This window comes from Lepidochelys kempii, chromosome 1 (genome assembly GCF_965140285.1).
Source record: "Lepidochelys kempii isolate rLepKem1 chromosome 1, rLepKem1.hap1, whole genome shotgun sequence".
In the NCBI taxonomy this organism is placed as follows: domain Eukaryota; kingdom Metazoa; phylum Chordata; order Testudines; family Cheloniidae; genus Lepidochelys; species Lepidochelys kempii.
The window spans coordinates 342,361,811-342,380,661 of NC_136380.1; the positions used below are offsets into that span (position 1 = coordinate 342,361,811).

The 18,851-nt window shown below is 43.7% G+C and overlaps 1 protein-coding gene across 2 annotated transcripts in view; it reads left to right on the forward strand.

Annotated features, from left to right (window-relative positions):
* The window catches only part of SFMBT2 (Scm like with four mbt domains 2), a 189,652-nt gene that overhangs the window by 5,275 nt on the left and 165,526 nt on the right, over window positions 1-18,851 (forward strand). The gene's annotated exons all lie outside the window — the stretch shown is intronic.

The following is an 18,851-nucleotide window of genomic DNA, read 5'->3' on the forward strand; positions in this document are numbered from 1 at the left end:
AGGTTTTTAATCCAACCAGCATTTAATAGTTTGTTTTAAAATGTACACTGCTTAATATTGCTTATGAAACTCTTAAATATTCTAATTCATACTAAAGTCTAGGGCATGTGAGAATTCTATATGCAATGCAAATAAGTGGATTTTAATAAAAATGATTATTTTCTAGTTAGAACAAAAACCTGGATGGTTGGAGATCCCTGAGGACCAGAGATAATAACCTCTGGTTGAGGCACACAGTCAGTGGACAGGACAAGAGAAATATTCAAAAGTAAACTTTTTATATAAACCTAACAAAAAAGAAAACTGTTTTATCAATATAACAATATGTTTGGTTTACATATCATCTTGTCACAGTGATCATCCATTTGAAAAATACAGTACAAATATTTGGTTTGTATATTGCTCAAATTATATTTACAACAAACAAAAATAAACAGATTCCAAAATAAATAAACGCAAAATATATTAATTAAAATTAAATAATTAAAACAGTACATTAGTGAATGTAAAAATAAATAAAGTAATTACATTTAATTAATTTGAAACTAACAAACCATAGATAAAGGATTCAGATCCCACATTTCTTTTAATATGTAATTTGGTTTCACATTTTAGCCACCTGCCTTGTTATATTGCCAAGTGGCCCCTTTTGCTGTTTTTATAACTTCCTTTGGTGGCTCAAACTTGAAACATGGCTCAGGATTTCCAGCTTCAATTAGGTAATAGAGGGCAGTGTCCTGTCTAGTCCGAGGTGTGGTCTGAATGGTGTCTTATTCTTTTGAACAAAACTCAACATGCCCTCATCTCCTGCATTTGAGTGGAGTAAAACTAAGCCAAGCCTGGCAACCCTGGAATGGGAACGTAAGAAGACCACTAGGGCTTTTGACATTGCTAAGATATGCCCAAACAGAGTCCATCCCGTATTGCACAGTAGTGTTATCTGTGTCAGTCTGTAGTGCTGCCTCATCCCAGACATATTGTACATGATTTTCTGCATCAACTGGTAATCAACAAACTCCTCTTGCAGCTTCTCTGTCTCAGGCAGAGAGAGATTGAACATGTGCTGGTATCTGCCAACAAAGTCAGGTTTTCCCTAATATCAGTGTTCACAAATGCTGCCATCGTTAACATTTCATCATTCCAAGGGAGCGTCTAACATGCATAGTTGGCTACGCTAGCGTAGAATGCTCTGGCTGTGCAAAAGAACTTCTGTTTTGCAAAAGGGCTGATATCCCCTTTGCACTTCCAACTTCTGTACAACCTGTTTTGTGACCAAATCTACAAACACGGTTTGTCTCTTTCAGCACCTGCGTAAAAGTCTTTTAAATCTTTAGCTAGTTACTCAAAATGCATGAGATAAGTTTAGGAATATGTGTGAGAGTGAGATTGCATGCTTATGAGTGAATCTCACACCCAGTGAGTGAGACTTGACATGACTGAAGAGACCTTTTTTATTCATCATGTGCCCCGAATTGAAGGAGGTGGAGTGAATGTTCTAACAAAGCTAATAACTTTCATGCGAATTAGAGAGTAGGTCTAATAACTTTTATGATAAGGTGGATTCTCAGTGTGAACACTTAGAAAATGAAATTAGAAAATGCATTTAAATAGATTTGAACAAATGATATCTAGAGATGAATTTGTTGTAAACAAGACAATATTCATTTGCCGTTTTGTAGAGGGTACATTTGATATTAGAGTAAATTAAACCACTGATCATACTTTCATACATTTATACCTGATAGATGTTATAAGCATGTTGCACACATTACTAGTATATGTTACAGATGGATGCAAGAACATCTGTAGAAGGCATTATACATAGTTGTTCAGGCAGGCCATGGTTGTAAGCAACTATTGATCTGTTGGACTAACAGCTTTTTATTACAATATCATTTATTAAAGCTTTAAAGTTCCCTCGCTTAAAATAGTACCAATAGTATGTATGACTGTTGTACTATAAATAATATAATCATAGGACAATATTATTTCATGTCACTTTACAAGCCTTTGTTGGCTGTATATCGTGTTAGCACCTGCAAAAGGATAGAAAATGGTGACAGCTGTGTATTTTGTATGAAAATAAAAAGCCTGCAGAGATGGGGTCGAGGGGGGGGGGGAAAGTAATGACAACCCATTGTTATCTAATCAGATGTAATTGAGTCCCAGCAGAGTTCTGCATCTTAGCCGATCAATGTTGCTAGCTACTGAAAGGACATAGAGATTTCAAGAGTTCAAGAGCGTGTGGGATTGAGCTGTGTCTTTAACCTTCAGTCACTTCCTCTAAGGGAAAATGCAAACTAGGAGGATTCTTTGGTTGACATATCTATTTCCAAAGGCATCATATAATATTTTTCTTCTTTAAAGCTTGATACCAAGAGGAGGCATTAAGGATGACGCAGTAATCTCCTTCTACCGATGCTGCACCAGTAGTAAGCACTAGGTCCAATACCACTGAAAGGATAACATCAATCTAAAGCTAAGCTATTCCTTATTCTGAGCATCCCATCTTCTTTCCTCCTTCCGTGAGACTGTAAGCTCTTCAGACCCTGGGCAGTTTTCATTCCAAGGCTTGTATAGTGCTAAGCACACTGTTGGTACTCAAAGTAACCTTTTAAACATCACGATCCCTGCCTTGCTGCTAGAAAAGTGAATGCCTTTTGGCACTCGGATACAATGCTCACGGGCCACACAAGTATTCAGGTAACCAAAACTCTCCTTAGTACTATTTCAATCAGTTAGCAAGCCCAAAACTGTCGGGTGCCTCCGAAAGCAATCACGACCTTTGCCCCGAAGAGCTTACAAACTAACATTAGACACAATGTAATGAGAAGGAAACTGCAGCAGGAAGGGGATGAGGATGGAAGATAGGTAAAATAAGTAGGATTATGTGGTTAGTCAGTGAGGATGAGTCAATGGCATGATACATTAGAGACAGTATTTTTTCAATGATTCTCTTAGTTGATTAATTTCATGTAGGTGTCGCAGCAGAAGTGAGTCTTAATCAGGAAGCGAATTAAAAGAGGGCTTCATAGACCAGCTGAGGAGGGGTATGCAGGCTGGTGTTTGAAGATATTTTAGGGAGAGAAGCGGATGAATGAGATATTGAGGCTGGCATTGCTGGTGGGGCAGAGCATTGGGGAGGATGTGAGACATGACAAGCACAGGGTTTGACGAGGAGGATAAGAAGTTGAAACTTGATGTAGTGGAGGAGGAGAAGCCAGGGACCGATTCAAAGAGTGAGGAGTGTCAAAAATGACAGGCATGGAAGGTGATCTTACCAGCCGTGTTCTACATGAAGGGAAGAGATGGTGATGCATGTGGCAGAGAGGCTGTTTTAAAAAATAAAATGTTCATTACTCATGTTACCCTTTAAAACAAACAAACCTACTCTGATGCAGCAAGAGCCTAAATGCTGCAGCTTACAATAGTAATACGATTTGCAAATCTTGTGGTAATTACATTGCTGTAGTGTAATTGTCCATTGCTATGACATATTGTCGCATTTCTTCGGGTAACATTCTGTACATTATTATTTAAATAATTTAAAAATCTCCCTCAGGTTTCTGCACTTAAGACTGCATGTTTACTCTTTGCACTTTACCCAAACTTGGGCAATGCAAATGGCTAGTCAGTTTCACTTCTCTCTACAGAAGGTTTCTAGTCAATTTCATTTTATGGTCTCATGTATTACTGGCTCAATGGTACAGGTGTTTGGGGGGCAGACCCCAGAGCTGGCGCTAGGCATAAACAGACTAAGCAATTGCTTAGGGCTCCCTATTTACTTGTTGTTGCTTTATTATTATTGGGGTGTGTGTGGAGGGAAGGCGGGGATGACAAAATATTCCTGTTTAGGACCCCAAATGGGCTAGCACTGGCCTATCCTGCAGGGGAATACAGAAATGCAAAAAAAAAGACTGTTTCACTGACCTCTAAAAAATCACAGAAATATTTCTACTAATATTGGGTTTTTACAAAACCCAAATTTGGGATGTAAACAAAATATCCCTTTAAGGACAATTTTGAAGAGTGTATGTATACCTATCCCATATTTTTATTTAAAAAAAATGAAACTTACAAAATTAACCAGTAGCAAAAAAAAAAGGCATTAAAATGACAGCTTAGACTGAATGTGAAGCCACTAAGAAATGAGCCAAGTGCTCAAACTTTGCGGTCCTTAGTCAGACAAGTAATCCTTGGTCACATGATTAGTCCCATTAGTATCAGTGGCATAGGCAAGGTCTACTCACTTGAGTAAAAGAACAAGATCTAGTTCAATCACAGGTTATTGGTCTGGATAATGTATATTTACTCAGTAGGGAAGAATAATTCCCTCCAATGAAAGTCACTGGTTAAAATTCTGTGGCCTGTGTAATGCAGGAGGTTAGACAAGATAATCATGACCCTTCTAGTCTGTGAATCCAGCTTCAGTTCATTTCAGTGGAAGAAGACTAGCAATAATTTCCCCAGGAACATTAAAATATCCCATACAAAAAAAAAGTGTAGACAAACTATTTAATTTTTTCATCTAGGAAAGAGTTTTGATGAGTTAACAATTTAATTCTTAAATCAAGGGTAAGGCATTTGGGAATGCTGCTTCCTGAATATAGGTCAGGAAGATGTTAGCGTTGAATCCACAATATGTGAGTATGTTGGGTTTGATGACACATTAATATTGCATGATCTAGAGTAGTTTGGATGTTCACCACTTCATCTTTAGAGGCCATTTGCAGAATGAAATGGAATCCAATTTGTTTTCCTTGGGAGAAAAGGGGTGGAATTTTAGGACGCTCTGAACTAAAATGTACGGTAAAAATTGATTCTGAATAAACTGAGCCAGCAAATACACCACAGGCTATACTTGCTTGTCATTAAAGAATAGAAGAAGTGCTTTTTTACTTGCCTTCATATTGTTTTAAGGCATGGCAGCAAATAATTGTGATTGACACAGGACAAGGTCTTGATCCTATGCACACTTATACTCATGTGTAATTCCTTGCAGACAATGGGACTATTCATGGATGTAAAGTTATGAGAAGTGTCTGTGTTGTGGGATCAGAGCCTAAATGCTGATCAGGTGGAAAGAGTAAAATACATTGGGCACTGCCAAGATCTAGAATGTGATCTTCCTAAAAAGTATTACAATCTAATGGCAGATGTTTCCTGGATTCTAACTTGCTTCTCTTTTTGGAAAGCCTCTCTGATTACCAAGAAATTCAGCAACATAAAAGCCAGAATTAGTTATCCTGAGCAATTGGTGCCTTGGCTGATTAAGCAGTTCTGGACTGGTCCCTGTATTAGAGTCACTAAAACAGTGTTTTGTGTTCCCTTTGGTGACTCCTCGCATTTAACTAATCAGCCCCGTTCACAGGACATGGTTGACTTCAGTCAATGTGGCTGGTGCCAAATAAGATGGTTTGGGCTGATAAACAGTTGTGTGTATGTGTTAAATTAACAACACTTTTACATAGATAATTTTCAGCTCTATTTAAAACAGTGGGGTGGATTTGAAGCAGCCACATGATCCTGTGGCTATAACTTTTGTGCTCCTTTCCTTCACAAAGCATGTGCTGTATTTTTTCCTGTATCTGCTTGCTTTCTGTTTTGTTTAAATTGCAAGGTCTTTGGGGTCCTGATTTGCTGAATCAGTCCCCTGAAGAAGACCAACACTATAGTCCATATTTAACTTTAAGCACAACGTAATCTCATCCCTGTTCAGCAAAACCCTTAGGGCTAGATTCACACCAGGGCGTAGGGTCGTCTGCGCAGCAAGCGGGATCCCACGGCAGCAAGTCTCAGAGCCTGTGTCTACAGACCGGTGGGACAGGACATATAAAGGGAGGGCTCAGTAGCTCAGTAGAGCAGGAGCCAGGGAAGGAGACGAATGTCTCCAGTCTGCTGCGGCAACCCGGAGCTGAACCTGCGCCCTGCAGCACCCTGCCCCCAGAGGAGACTAGGCCTGAAGAGGTGTTGCCAGGACTGCCATCTACTGTGCGCTTACTGTCCGGCTACCTTGCTGACTGACTCTAGGTCAGTGTGCTGCGGCTGGCTCCCCACTGACCCACTGGTGGACCACTCTGCCACTGTTAGGACCCTGGGCTGGGATGTGGTGGAGTCGGGCTAGCCCGTGTCCCTCTACCTCCTGCCACACTACCCGTGGGGCGGCAGACTCTCCACCCTAGGCGAAGAGGCCTGTGTGAATCTTTCGTCCGTCTTTGGATGCTAGACTTGGTTGGTGCTCACCCCGACTGGAGCCCCTTGGTTGTGGTGGTGCTCCCCCCAGAGACGGTGTGGATGCTCCCCCCTACCCGAACTCCTAGACTGTGTGTGTTTGCCGGCTGCCTTAGCTGGCAGGCTGAGGCTAAAGCCTGCTCCCTGCTTGGCCCTGCTCAAAGGGCTAGAACTCCAGCCTGTTTAGTGCTGCCAGCCCCAGCTGAGGGGCTGGGAGCTAAAGACTACTCAGCGCTCTGCCATGCCCGAGGGTAGGGACAAGAGCACCAGACGATTATGGTTGGTTTGCCTGTTAGACGGGCACAGAACTATAGACTACTTATGGCTCGGCCCTGCCAGTGTGACCCAAAGCCGAGGGTTACCGCCCAATACAATGAGGCAGGGTGGCCTGCCTCTCCACTAAAGAGCGAGGGACCACTACAGGGAGGTAATAGCTTTTATTGGACCGACTTCTGTTGGTGAGAGAGACATGCTTTCAAGCCACACAGCATAGGCACCGCCTCCATGGGTGATCCAGCTCTGGAGCACCCGCAGGAAGAAAATTAGTGGGTGCTTAGTACCCACCAGCAGCCAAGCTCCCTCCTCCCTCCCAGTGCCTCCTGCACAGCTGTTCTGCAGCACGCAGGAGGCTCTGGGAGGGCAGGGGAGGGGAGAAGTGGGAAGGGGGTGGGAAGAGGTGGGGGAGGGATGGGAAGAGGTGGGGCGGGGCCTTGGAGAAATGGGCGGGGTAGGAAGAGGTGGGGGTGGGGCTTGGAAGAAGGGGTGGAGTGAGGGTGGATCGAGCACCCCCTGGGCAGAGAGAAAGTCAGACACTATGTCACAGGACAAATGCAAAGTACTCCACTTAGGAAGGAACAATCAGTTGCAAACATACAAAATGGGAAATGACTGCCTAGGAAGGAGAACTGTGGAAAGGGATCTGGGGGTCATAGTGGATCACAAGCTGAATATGAGTCAGTGTAACACTGTTGCAAAAAAAAAAACAAAAAAAACCATCATTCTGGATGTATTAGCAGGAGTATTGTAAGCAAGACACAAAAAGTAATTCTTCCGCTCTACTCTGCACTGATAAGGCCTCAATTGTGTCCAGTTCTGGGCACCACATTTCAGGAAAGATGTGGACAAATTGGAGAAAGTCCAAAGAAGAGCAACAAAAATGATTAAAGGTCTCGAAAACCTGACCTATGAGGGAAGACTGAAAAAACTGGGTTTGTTTGGTCTGGAGAAGAGAAGACTGAGAGGGGATATGATAACAGTTTTCAAGTATATAAAAGGTTCTTACAAGGAGGAAGGAGAAAAATAGTTCTTAACCTCTGAGGGCAGGGCAAGAAGCAATGGGCTTAAAGTGCAGCAAGGGTGGTTTAGGTTGGACATTAGGAAAAACTTCCTAAACGTCAGGGTGGTTAAGCAGTGGAATAAATTGCATAGGGAGGTTGTGGAATCTCCATCATTGAGGATTTTTAAGAGCAGGTTGGACAAACACCTGACAGGGATGGTCTAGATCAGTGCTACTCAAAGTGGTGGTCTGTGGACCAGTGCCGGTCCACGAGCCATCGGCTGCTGGTCTGCGCGCACATTGGTAATAAAAATTGCTGGTCCCCCACATCAGATATCTAGACCAGTGCTTCTCAAGCTAATACTTAGTCCTGCCTTGAGTGCAGGGGACTGGACTAGATGACCTCTCGAGGTCCCTTCCCGTTCTGTGATTCTGTAGAACTCTTCTTGAGGTCTGGGAACGGTAGTCCCAGCTTCATTGCAAAATGCAATAGCGGAACTGATTATTTCGCGTATGTTGTTAGCACACAGTGAATGGGCCCATCAAAGATAGAGTGGCCTGTTAACACCTCAGCAGCCATAGGACAAAAAGGGGGGTTATCGGTTATAGATGGTCTTACTAAGCCATAAATCCAGTGACCCTGCAGTCCATGAGTCTTCGGCTCTGTCTGTTCAATGGATCCTACAGTGGCAGAACTGTAAGCTCTCCTGTGGAGCTGCTCTATGCTGATGAGAGGGCCCTCCCGCCGGCATAATGAAACCACCCCCAACGTGCGGCGGTAGCTATATGGGTGGGAGAGCATCTTCTGCTGACATAGCGCTGTCCACAGCAGTACTTTTGTCGGTGAAACTTATGTCCGTCGGGGGGTGGTTTTTTCACACCCCTGACCGACAAAAGTTTTGCCAGCAAAAGTGATAGTGTAGACAAAGCCTTAGTATATAGCAAAGTTATGAATGTAAGCTCCCAAGCTTTGTACCTGTGCAGGTTTCCTTTGAGGACGAGGACTGAGAGGTCAGATACAGAGTGATCGCTTTGTGAAAAGCGTTTGCCCAAAGGTGATGCGGTGTTTTTGTCTGATCATTTTTCTGTGTGCGTTCATTCAAGAGCATAATGATTGTCTGGTTTCACCTACATAGTTGTTAGTGGGGCATTTATTGCACTGGACAAAGTACACCACATATTGTGATAGGCATGTGTAGTATCCATGGACCTTGACAGGTGTGTTTTGGGAGGGTTTTGATCATTGTAGCACTGTAGATGTGTCTGCAGATTTTGCATCTGTTGTTCTGGCAGAGTTTGGTGCTGCTTCGAGTGGGTGTGTCCTGGTCTGCAGAGAGCAAAACCTGCACGACACGTTCAAAAGACAAGGCTGGGAGCGTAAATTCATAACTCTGCTAGACACTAAAACTCATGGACTTCACAGACTCACTGGATTTATAGTTTATTACAACAATCCATAACCCACTAGCCCTCTCTTTTTGTCCTCTGACTGCAGAAGTGTTAACAGGCCACTCTGTCTTGAATGGTCTCTTACAATATATTGTAACTAGTTATGCTGAACAAACTGTTCCACCTTGCATTTTGCCACGATGCTGGGAGTATCTTTCCCAAACCTGAAGAAGAGCTCTGTGTGGCTCGAAAGCTTGTGCCTCTCACCAAGAGATATTGGTCCAATAAAAGATATGACCAACCCTGTCTCGTTAATTCAGGAGGAAGGCAGTGGAGAATCAGTCTGTTTAACTGTCAGTCAGGGTGGATAAAAATCAGAATTTTTTTTTTAAATCATTGATTTTTTTTATTTAAATCGGATTATTTTGATAAAATGCTTTTTGAGGGAAAAAGCCCATCTAAAGATAGTTTTAATTATGATACATTATAGCTCAAAGATATCTCATCATGGAATAGGGATTCTAAATTGTAATTCTATAGCATTAGACAATATATTCGTGTAATGTTTAAGAAAAGTTTTTTAAATGAGTTCCAATAGTTCATGGATTAGGGACCCAATTTTATGGGATTCCAGGGGCTTCGGTATAGATTATTTAGGCTAATCTTTCTATCTACCCAAAGGGACTCAGCGCTCAGTCTAGAAGATACCATCAGGGATGCTTAGTTTTGCAGTTCTCAGACTGTGGATTTGTGTCTCCAGAGAAAACATGCTTGTTAACAGCAAAAATGTTTTTAAATAAATAAATATATAGAGGTGAGAAATAACAGATCTCAACCCTATTGTCCCTCTGCAAATTTGTGTACACAGAGTCAATCCCTTACCCCTCTCTAAAAGTGCAGAGCTTCAAAAAGTTCAAAGAATAGAAGGTTTCAGAGTAGCAGCCGTGTTAGTCTGTTTTCGCAAAAAGAAAAGGACTCCTTGTGCCACAAGTACTCCTTTTCTTTTAATGAATAGAAGGTTGTTTGGGACAGAATAGATCTGGACAAGAAGAAGATGTCTGGAGATAAATGTGAGAAGGGAGGGACAGGCAGTAGAAACAAAAGTGAAACTGTTTGAGCAGCATATTCCAGAAGTCTTAAGGTCTTTCTGAGTGTAGCGTTCATTGATTTGAGAGCTACCAGACCATTCTCTCACTAGAAGGGAAAACCTATAATGGCAGCAGGCCATAAAAGAGCCAGTTTGGGAATAAGAACCATTCAAGAAATATATGTTTGCTGATGATGTTTTAAAGAAAGTCACACCAGTGAACTGGTGGAAATCACTTAAGCACTTGGATTCAGAGACTGGTGAAGTGATAATCTCACTTTTAACAGCCATAGCTTCTTCTGCCGGTGTAGAAAGAATATTTTCTGCCTTTGGACTAATTCATTCCAAATTGAGAAGTTGTTTGGGACCCGAAAAAGCAGGAAAGCTTGTTTTTCTTTTCCAGATTATGAACAAACAGGAAAATGAAGGTGGAGACAACAGAGTTAGCTGCAGAAGCCAATACTTTAAGTTTCTCATGTTGACCTGGCTGACATAGTCGATTTGATTTTTGTTTTGTTTTTTAAAAAAATTCATTTAACTATTTTAGTTAAAAACAATTTTAACAAAAACAAACCTGATTTTAAAAAAAACTTGAATGTTGAATTAAATTAAAAAATGTACATGCTTGTTTTGTTAAAATATTATTACATGTTTGCTGTTGAAGAAAAAAAATCCAGAATACATAACATTGTTGTTTTAGTTAAATAAAACAATTTAAATGTTCTTCTTCTCCTAAAAAGAAAAGGAGTACTTGTGGCACCTTAGAGACTAACCAATTTATTTGAGCATGAGCTTTCGTGAGCTACAGCTCACTTCGGAAGTAAGCTGTAGCTCACGAAAGCTTATGCTCAAATAAATTGGTTAGTCTCTAAGGTGCCACAAGTACTCCTTTTCTTTTTGCGAATACAGACTAACACGGCTGTTACTCTGAAACCTGTCATTATGCAAGGCACTTCTTCTCCTAATACAGCATGGCAAGAAAATCCTCCAAATATTAATGATTAACCTGTTGAATTGGAGATAGTTCACCTCCCAATGACTTCATAAATATCTGCTTCAATTACCTTTGGTAAATGAAATAACCAATCATTCATTTTCTGATATAGCTGTAAAACTCATCTGAAAAGTTTTCAAAATAAATCACTTTAAAAATGTATAATGTGTAACTTCTAAAAATGAAACCTACATCTATCTCTGAGTTGTGAAGAATATGTAGAAAACTATTATTAAATCGAGTCTTCCTGACTCGTGATTTAAATCATAGTTTTCTACATAAAAGTGCAGTCTAGTTGGTTGTTATAACCTTAATACATATTCTTCACAACTCAGAGATAGATGTAGGTTTCATTTTTAGAAGGTACACACTATACAAATCCACCCTGCTGTCAGTTAATAATAAGAGAATCATCCTTTGTCATTTTAGGGCCCAGTCTTGCATTCTGAAAGGCAGTGATCCTTCGGCGCCATCAGTGGGCATGGAGGGCAGAATCAAGCTCTCTTTGCACACCAGGAAGACCCCCGAAAGTCAGTTTGGCCCAGGTCCACAGAAGGGACTTAGGTGCCTCATAGATTACTGGAACAGCACTGTGATCCTCAAAGTCTGAGTTAGGGGGCATAGGTGCCTATACAATGAACGGGGAGAGACAGGCACCTTGGAATGTGATTCACTAAGCCAACACGTTAGGCAGGGAGCCACCTAAGCAAGCCAATGGGAGATGCCAATAAGAGGGGGGTGTGCTGAGCCCCTCCCCTCTCCGAGACCGATGCTGAATTCTGAGTTGCAGAGAGGCACCCAGCTCTGCTAGCAATCCAGAAAACAGGGAAGATAGGCACTCCTCTGCCTAACTCGCATACGGGGCTGGAGAGCCCTTCTCACTCTCTCTCTGGCTCAATAATTATTTAAATATTCAATTACTTAAAGTGGAATAAATTCAGTGGGAGAGATTGAGGAAGGCCAACGTTGGAATGCCCCATAGCCCAGTGATTAGGGCACTCGCCTGAGAGATGGCACATGGGTGTTCAAATCCTTTTTCATCAGGGGGACTTGGACCAGGGCCTCCCACAGCCAGAGTGAATATCCGAACCGCTAGGCTAAAAGTTGTAAGGGAATTCTCCCTCCCAGCTGTTTTGTGTGGCATTAGGCACACCTGCAGGATTGGGCTCCACGGGTGACCTAGGCTTGCAGACGCTGGTCTTCCCTCCGGTTTTATGGATCACTTTGGGGCTTAGGTGGGCCATAGGCATCCAGGCAGATAGAGGGAAGCAGCAGAGTGCATGCTTAGAGGCAGAAACATAGGCACTGTGAGGACTTTACTGCAAAAACTTCAAAGGTGAGTGACTTTTGGCACCTACAAGGAGAGTTGGCAGCCAGATGGGAGTTTTGTGGTGCCTAAAAATGGGACCTAGGTGTCAAAGTCTGGTATCTTGTGGATCCAGGCCTTTGTGATTTGTAAGAAATGCAGGATTGGTCCTTTAGAACAGGGGGAGTCTCAACCTTAGAATCACAGAATATCAGGGTTGGAAGGGACCTCAGGAGGTCATCTAGTCCAACCCCCTGCTCAAATCAGGACCAATCTCCAATTTTTGCCCCAGATCCCTAAATAGCCCCCTCAAGGATTGAACTCACAACCCTGGGTTTAGCAGGCCAATGCTCAAAGCACTGAGCTATCCCTCCCCCTTTTTCTTTCTGAGCCCCCCTCAACATGCTATACAAACTCCACGGCCCAGCTGTGCCACAACTGTTTTTCTGCATATAAAAGCCGGGGGTAGCAAGCAGGGCAGTTGCCCAGGACCCTATGCCACAGGGGGGCCTTGCGAAGCTAAGTTGCTCAGGCTTCAGCCCTGCGTGGCGGGGCTTTGGCTTTCTGCCCTGGGAGTGTAACATCGGTCATACTTGGAGGACCCCGTAAAACCTGCTCGCAGGCCCTGGACCCCTGGCTGAGAACCACTGCCTTAGAAAATACTTGGAAATGGCCAGGGAGCAATCACAATAGTCCTGAATCTCACTAATCCCAAACATCCAGTTCAGTCTGGGGAACTATAAGATACTGCACATGCCAGACCTGATCCTACCCTCAGTGAATGGCAGCTTTTTGGCATTAAGTTCATAATTTGCAATTGAATCTGTATGGCTTTGCCCCTGGCTTCGGGGGGTGGGAGGGCAGGACCTATCATTCGAAGTGCTGTGTCAGGCTCACCATGAGTGGAACAGTACAGCATAAATACATAGACCAGATCCAATTAGATTATCCAAGCTATCTAACTTTTTCTAATAGTGTGCAGCTTGCTCTTTGTAAACAAGTTATTTGAACTAATTAGAGATATTACTGTATCTAATTTTATCTGTCTAAATATTATCTTATCCAGTGATACTCAGACCTCAGTGGTTCAGGAGCCAAATTGGTGATCAGCCTTACCCAAAAGAACCACAGTCGTGGGAAGTCATTGTTTCATTACTATATATACATTATTCTCACAGCAGAATGACTGACCAAGTATTATTATTTTATTAACTACAATTGGTTAATAATATAGTAAAAGCCTCCTGATTGGTTAATAATTAAATCACACTGGGTTTTAATACCATGTGCTGCAAAGAGTGACACATTAAAGAGCCACTTGCAGCTCGCAAGCCTCAGTCTTAGTATCACTGATCTACTCTCTATATTTATATTGTATTCAGTACTGTATTATGGTGTTAAGCATAGTGTAAGTTTCTAGTGGGATAGATCTGTTCCCATTGAAATCAAGGCTCTGGGTGTCATCAAACCCCATATAGATTTATTTATACATTGTATACTCAATGCCATTTCCGTCAACGTGGGCAGGATCAGCCCTATAATTTGGGGAGCACTTCTAGTTCTCCGGATTAATATGGATCTCTTCTGGGAATATTTTTGAACCACCACAGCACTTTCCAAGTAGTTATTTGCCCTTAATCAAATCTTGCAGAGTGTTCAATGTCACAAGGAAACGATCACGGGACATAAACGAGAACAGTTGTTGAAGGGCTCTGCTTAGAGCCTTTAATTTTTAAAAGGATGGAAATGTTGAAGAAATGATCCTTAAGAGGTTTCCAACTGGTACTTTGTCTAAAAAGAGAGCCAGGCTCCTTCTCTTGAAGGTGGGAGGCTGGTTTTTAATGTGTTCAGTAGTGCTTCTGAATGATGCTCCATTTGCATAGTGCAGAGGTTTAGAGAGGGGTAAGTACTGTACCATGCTGATCCTTTAAAAGTGAGGGGTTATTGAGAAGCTGCCTCGACCTAGATTGTCAGATTTCACTCTGAGCTGCAAGCTACTTGCCTTATTCATGCACGTCATCCCATAAACACTCAGTGGGATGACTTGCCAAAGGTGGGGAGAATGTAACCCATTTGATGGGATTTCCCTGATAGACTTGTTCACTGCACTCGGGTAATCTGAAGAGTTAAGAGAAGGACCATGCCCAGACTTAGGGTATGTCCACAGGTTTCAGAGTAGCAGCCGTGTTAGTCTGTATTCGCAAAAAGAAAAGGAGTACGTGTAGCACCTTAGAGACGAACCAATTTATTTGAGCATCAGCTTTCATGAGCTACAGCTCACTTCATCGGATGCATAAAGCCCAGGTGTGTGGGACCTGGGCTTGTGGACTTGGTGCTCGAGCATCTTTACTGCATTGTAAACCAGCATTTACAATTGTTGGACCTGGGTGTCTCAGCTGTGCTAATGTGTCCATATTGCACTACGCAGACTTTCTGACTGAGGTCTGTGGCTTGAACTGCATCCGCAGCGGGACTCAGGCTCTGACCTACCCCGCTAGGAAGTCCTAGGACCAGGGCCTTGGGTGCTTGCTGACCTGAGTCAGACTGATTTGTGTGCGCACAGAAGTGGGGCTTGGGCTCAAAGCTGAGTCAGAGCCTGGGCTTAGTGTGCAGTGCGGACATGCCCTTTGAGACTGCAAAGGGAACATGGGTCCCTTGACCCCAGCCAGTGGAGGGGGGGAAACACCTGATCTTCACAAAACGCAGCTGATTGCACTTGCTGTGATGTGCCACTAGCAGAGAAGACAAATTCGAGCATGCAAGGTGCCATCTCGAGCTGAGCAGCTTGGTGCTCACAAGCAACCAGTTTCAGTGCCGTGTAGCGCTGAAAGCTTTCCAGGGCGCTTGGAAAGGGTCCTGTGGATTTTGTGCTAGAACTAGCCTGTTGTCTCTGAACCAGGCTGCTCTGCTCAAGCTGTCACGTTACATGTGAGGACTTGGGGTCTCCAAGGGGCTGGCTGTGGCGCTGTGTACGATCTGCCCGATCTGTGGAGCAGGTTGCTTAGACCCTGACAGACCACTGCATGCTGCATCCTGCCCTGTCACTCAGTTCACAGGGCAACAATGCCTCCTGAGAGCCGTCATCTGCGTGGACTAGGAGGCTTGTGTCATGATCAAGTATCCTCTGCTGGAACCTGCTCTCTCTGTGGGACACACGGCTTGGATCAGTAAGGAGCATTGCGTACTGGGAGTTGCCCTCTCTCCCAGCTAGGCTGTTTGGGTCACAGCAGAGCACTGCACTTTGGGAGCTGCCCTGTCCTGTATCTGAGCGTGCTGACCTATGGATGAAGCATTGCACCCTGCCATTGCCGCGGGCTAGGCTGTTTTGATCACAACGGAACTTAACTGAAGGAGCATTACATTCTGGGATCTGCTGTCTCCTGTTGCACATTTGGAGCTCCCATCCCGCCCAACACAACACCGCCTCCTCACTGAGGCCAGCAGCCATGCAGACTGCACTTCGTTGTTTTAGCATGTCTAGTCCAGATAGTATTTTAGCATGTCTAGCAGAACATGGTACTTCTGTGCATGATCCACAAGCCCATTGTGTACCTGCACTTAGCCGTCGAAACTGCCATGTCCAAGAGCTCCATAAAGCCACATAATTAATAGCACCAGTCTGTCACGGGGTGACTGGCTCCTTTAAGGACAGAATTCTCCATCTCATCACGGCCACCAGAGTGGTTTTCATACATCGTAATGACTTTTGGAATATAAAATCTTTCAAGGTAATGACTTTGCACTTACATCCCTTTCCACTTGTTCTAAATGGCTTTATAAAGATAGGAGAGCATCATTATCCCCATGTTACAGATGGGGAAACTGAGGCACATAGTGGTTTAATGAATTGCACCAAGTCCCATGGCAAGTCAGTGGTAGAGTCAGGACTCAAACCCACTTCCAGTCGTGTGCTTAGGCTACTCAACCACAGCTGCTCTCATTGTGCCTAAGGCTAAACAGCCCTGCCACATGTAGTTTGGAGGCCTTCTAGACTAGTTCCATAGAGCAGTGAGGTCCATGGTAGCTGTGAAGTCATAGGAGGATGTATTCTGGAATGGCAGGAGAGCAGGAGTCAGCTGGTGTGACCGTGCAGCTCTGCAGTGGCATTTAAAAAGGTATGCCTGCATAGTCCTGTGCTGGATGGCCTTTTCTGCCTCTTTGTCCCTGGAGGGCTGTCACTTGTAATTTCAGTTACCTAATTGTTTGGCCAACTAGTCCAAAGCAGTTTCCTCTCTCGCTTTGAAATGGAGCTTTAGCACTTGGAGTTCGAAAGGTTTAAAGGCTGTCAAGGTTACATCTAAAATTTACAGACTACAAATCACAGCTTTCGATATGGGCATGAACCGAAACTACAGCTCTGTGCCCCCAGTGAACTCTGGTGGATGCAATTTTGTTTTCCATATGATAGGTGGTACCATTTTCCAAGGTTCAATTCCACCCCTCCCCCACACCGAAAAACATCATGGGATTAGAAATCCAAGGGTTTGAAACTCAGTTCCTCTGTTCACGCACTTGAGGCAAAACAGGGTGTGGCAGGGAGAAAGGAAAAGGGGGCAGTAAGTTGTCTTTGTGCTCCCTGTAATGTGTGCTCCGTTTCCCATAGCCCTCTGCAGAGAGAGCAGCCATCTGACCATGCCCCCGATCCATCCCTGACTCACTCTCTACCTCTCCTGGCATGCCCCTGATCAGCCCCCTACACCAGGACCTGGGAGCAAGGCTGGCATAAAGTCTTTACATTAGCTGGGGAGACCCCCCTGAACAGGGATATTATTGGGGGTGGGGGCTGGTTCCATCCCCTGTAAGGGCCCTGTCGATTGCCAGAGTAACCAGGTTCTTGTGAAGTCAGTGGGAGTGTTACTTCTCAAGCCGTCCAAGGCCCAGTTGAGGGGTACGCTGATGTGACAATGACCCCCAGAAATGACTCCTGCAGGAAGCTTACCATGCTGTAGAATTCTTTTCTCCACTGTGAAGGACTCTTTCTGTGACCTCTGTTCCGTGGTTCTGCATTTTGATGTAAATAATTTTAAAGGATCAAGGAGAGGCTGTCACCAAAGGAACGTGGGGGAATGAGGAACCTGCGTGAGGAGTGAAGGGAGTCACGTTTGGGGATCTGAGAGGAGAACCCTGCCCTATGTGGATGATAAAAAAGGACAAATGAGCTGGAGTTGACAAAAGGAGGAATTTAAAATGGTGAAATTCTAGGTGCTGTCTTGTTTTATGCAAAGAGCCAATATTTATAGAGACTACAATGCAATAGATTAGAGGCAAAAGTGCAGTTGCAGGTCTGCTGGCAGTGGGAAGAAACAACCAAGGGGAATAGATTATTTTTTATTCGATTTCTTTTGCTGCCTGTGAATGGGATTAGATGCCAAATTAAGCATGAGCAAGAGTTAGCTAGGAGGGGAAGTGTCTCATTGACTTTGAGCTGTTGAAGAATCCGTATTGCCAACTGCACCGGCCAAAAATTAGGAGAGGCCCCCCTGCCAAAATCATCAGGTTTAAAAACCTTGATTTTTTTTCTTCTGTTTTTTTTATTTTTATGGGGTGCTTGAGTCACATTTTCTCTGCAACGCTAAGGGTTGTTTGTTTGTTTGTTTGTTAGTTAAATGAAAGCTGAGATTTTCACTTATTCACATCACTCCAGGAGTTGGGGCATCAATCATAATGCCAAAGATTGCAAGCGTTGGGAACACTGAAGAATAAGGGCATGTGTTTTTGTCAGACTAATTAAATCATGCCCTTCACATGTGGGTCTCTGCCTCCCCATGGGGTGCGGGACAGCTAGACCTCTACAGCAGTATTCCCTACTTCCTAAAACCCAGGTCCCACAGAGGGCCCTTCCAACGGGGAAGATGGAACAGGCTAGTTTGTTAGCAGCTTTATTACCTATGAATCTCCTCTTTAACTGAATCACTGAGATGTGCATAGATATTATTGGGGGTGTGTGTCATACAAGTACCTAGATAGAATCAGTGAGTGATCTTATCATTGTCTTTCCAAACCTGTCCATTCCCTGCTGTTTGCTACTTGGAGCATCATATCTACAATTTAACCCTGATCATGGACTCAGCTCTGCACTGCTGGACCCCTGGAGCTGTGCAAAATTTCTTTGACTTCAGCTTTGCAAGGGTTCAGGGGTCTTGATGTTGCACGTCACTTTGAAGAATTTGGGCTTTAGATTGCCTTCAGGGCAGGGGTTGTGTGTTTCTCTTCTATCCAGGAACAAGTATTAATAAATCTAAATAATAACAATAACAGCAATCACCATGAAGCCGTGTGGTCAGTATATAGGGCACTGGACTAGGGCGACCTGGGTTCTACCACTGACCTGCGGTGTGACATTGGGCAAGTTTCTGTGCTGCTTCCCCCCCCATCTCGGGTCGGCTGGCCTGGGCGTAGACATACCCTCTTTGTCTTGTCGGTCTAGATTGTCAGCTCGTTAGGGAAGGTACTGTGTTTCGGTTTTTTTTAATCCCATTGTGCCTAGTGCAATGTGTCCCTGATCTTGGTTGGAGCCTCTAGGTGCTGTTGTGATCCAAATAATTTCTCTGTTTATTAACAAACAGCC